This window comes from Mandrillus leucophaeus, unplaced genomic scaffold, assembly GCF_000951045.1.
Source record: "Mandrillus leucophaeus isolate KB7577 unplaced genomic scaffold, Mleu.le_1.0 Scaffold29, whole genome shotgun sequence".
Taxonomy (NCBI): Eukaryota; Metazoa; Chordata; class Mammalia; order Primates; family Cercopithecidae; genus Mandrillus; species Mandrillus leucophaeus.
Window position 1 is genome coordinate 4,027,192 of NW_012103031.1, and position 3,499 is coordinate 4,030,690.

Here is a 3,499-nt window from a genome sequence, read left to right on the forward strand (position 1 = left end):
GAAATTCGGAGTCCTGAAATCCAGAATGAGTCCGGTGCGGCCCCCTTGGGGATGGCCCAGGCCTGGATCCAGGACCTCCGGGACTCGCCCACCTCCCGCCCCGCCCCACGCAGCTTCAGATCCCCCCACCCTGCCCAGCACCCAGCACCGGGGCTCTGAGAATAGCTGCACGCACGCTCTCCCCATCCGCCACCGCGCTCCCACCAAGGCCCCTGAGCCCCAGAGGCCTGGACCTCCCATGCTGGTGGTACAGCACACCACGGCCCCCACTTCCTGGAATCCTCCTCCCCGCAAATTCAACCTGACTTTCCAACACCGGGTCCCTTCCCAGACTCCCGAGTTTCTCACGCCCTTGCCTTCTAACCACACCCTCCCCAGGATTATCCCCTAACCCCCCAGAACTCCCTGGCTTGGCTCATCACCCCCAGCTCCCCCAGCCGAGGCAAGGCCTGCCCCGTCCTGTGTCAGCCGGAAAGGACCAACTTCCATAGGTTCTCCCCAATCAGAACCTCTCTTGGCCGGGTCTGGTGGCTCACGCCTATAGTCCCAGCGCTTTTGGAGGCCGACTGCTTGAGGCCAGGAGTTCAAGACCAGACAGAATACAGTGAGACCCCATCGCTACAGAAAATAAACTAAAAATTAGCTGGGCGTGGTGGCGCACACCTTTAGTCCCAGCCACTCAGGAGGCTGGAGGCAGGAGGACTGCTTGAGTTCAGGAGTTCAAGGCTGCAGTGAGCCATAAGCCATGATTGTGCCACTGCACTCCAGCCTGGGAGACAGAGCCAGACCTGACTCAAAGGAAAAAAAAAAAAAAAAAAGGCCCTCTGGAGCCCTCCCAGTTTCAGGTCCCAGGCCTCCTCCCTACCCTTGCTTCCCCCGTTGGAAGCTTCTGCTGCAGACAGACGGGCTCTGCTCACCCGTCTCCTGACCTGCCCCAGGATCTTGCTCCGCCTGGGTCACGTGTCTGCAGCACCTGCGCTGGTCTCTCCTAACACCAAGGCCTGCCTGCCGGGTTCTACTCACATCCCGTCCCTCAGCCAAGGCTCCGTCCCTGCACGTTGTCCTAACTGGGTCCCACAGCAGCCCGTTTTCCCAGCCATTTCACCCTTCCGACAGCCCTGCCTGCTCTCCTTCTACTCCCCCGTGCTCTGTCAAGGGGCTGGTCTGTCACAGACTGAACCCCCAAGCTCCGCAGTACAAAGGCTTGGACCCAGGGCCCCCAGGAGGGGTTCAGGCAGTAAACAGAAGGTATGTGGAGGGCTGGTGCATTTAGTGCCCAAAGCCCTTCTTAGCCCCTTTTCTTTCTGTTACTACTACTAAATAACTCTGGGTAAGTAATTTAGCAAGAGATTAACGAACCCAAGGAGGAGGTACTGCAGAGGCCAAATTGTGGTCATGTGATGTTTTGAACATGTACACACCCTGCCAGAGATAGAAAGCACTTCAAGAAGTTTCCAGTCTATTTGGAAAGACGATGAACACAGAGACTGTCAGAAATCTAAGAGGTAGGCCAGGCATGGTGGCTCACACCTGTAATCCCAGCACTTTGGGATGCCGAGGCAGGCAGATCACCTAAGGTCAAGAGTTCGAGAACAGCCTGGCCAACATGGCGAAAACCCATCTCTACTAAAAATACAAAAATTAGCTGGGTGTGGTGGTGGGTGTCTGTAATCCCAGCTATCCGGGAGGCTGAGGCAGGAGAATCGCTTGAACCCGGGTTGCAGTGAGCCGAGATCACACCACTGCACTCCAGCCTGGGTGACAGAGCGAGGCTCTGTCTCGGGGGAAAAAAAAAAAAAAGGAAAGAAATCTAAGAGGTATTCCAGGCAACCCCCTGTCCTTCCCCAACAGCCATGCCCCGCCTGCCCCTGGGAGGTCAGGGCTCCCCAGATCTGTGTCAGGAGAGGCAGCCACCAGCTCCTCGGAAGGAATGGAGTCAGAGGCTCCAGAACAGGACCAGCAGGGGACTGCTGAGAAGTTCCAGGGGGGCTCTAATGTTGACCCCGAGTTAAAAGACTCGGATAATACAAAGGATTTGTATCCTGCTGTCTTTTAAATTCCCTGAAGAAAACACTAAAATGTTAAATAAAAGTGGTGGACAAAGAAGGGAACTATCACAAAGGGATTCCTGCAGGAGGGGAAAGGTGCCAGCTGATACCAGCAATGTCCTCCGATGCTGTGGAAACTTCTAGAACCCAGACCAAAAAAAGGGAAAAGAGGCCAGGTACAGTGGCTCACGCCTGTAATCCCAGCTGAGACAGGGAGATCACTTGAGGTCAGGAGTTCCAGACCAGCCTGGCCAACATGGCGAAACCCCATCTCTACTAAAAATACAAAAATGAGGCATGGTGACGGGCACCTGTAGTCCCAGCTACTCAGGAGGTTGAGGCAGGAGAATCACTTGAATCCAGGACACAGAGGTTGCAGTGAGTCAAGATCACACCACTGCACTCTAGCCTGGGCGACACAATGAGACTCTGTCTCAAAAAAAAAAAGAAAGAAAGAAAGAAAAGGAAAAAGAGGAGAGGAAGAGTGTGGGCCCCTGGGAGAGGTGGCCCTGTGATCTCTCTGTGCTGCTGTTACGACACCTCAGGCAGGACAGTCTCATCCCAGAGACTGTTCCCTTCTGCCCCCTCAGGCTTTGTACCCACCCAGACAGCTGCCCCAGCTCCTCCCTTGCAGAACCTGGCAGAGTAAGTGTGGCACGGATGGGAGTCCCCAACCCTCACACAAAGATGCAGTTCCTGTGCAGGCTGTGGACCAGCATCCGGCTGAACCCCGGACTCGAGTTACACATGTCTGTCACAGCCTGCGAGCGCTACCCAGCGCTCTGCCGCTGGACCTGACACAGCCAGCGGGCCAGGCCAACACTACATGCACCCCCGGGGCTGCCGAGCCGCGTGCTGCCCCTCTGTCCACACTGCTCGCCAACACCTACCCCTGGAAGCCTGCTTCTCCTTGCTAAAGACCAGTGTGAGGGCTCCGAAGGAAGAACATTACTAACCCCACCAAGCTCACTTTGTCATTTCTATTAACCCTGTCCATGTGCACAGGAGTTCTGCTTTCCACCATCCACATTGCCTCCCCAGCAGTCAGTTACTATTTTTAGCAGATGCATTATGTTCCATCCTCCTGATGTATCACAACTCATTTACTTAAGTATCACCACGCTGTAGGACAAGTTGTTTCCAGTTCTTTGCTAGTTAGTAACTGCATCTGTACTAAACATTTTTTGTGCATACAAAAATCAGTCTGCTGTGGTGGTACACACCTGTAGTCCCAGCTACTTGGAAGCCTGAGGTGGGAGGATGGCTTGAGCCCAGGATGCAGAGGCTTGCAGTGAGCCAAGATCATGCCACTGCACTCCAGCCTCTGCAACAAAGCAAGACTCTGTCTCAAAAAGAAAAAAAAAGCAGCTGACACTTACTAGATATTCACTACAGGCCATGTACTAGTTTAAGTGCATTCTGTGTTTTCACTTTTTTTTCTTTTAAGAGAC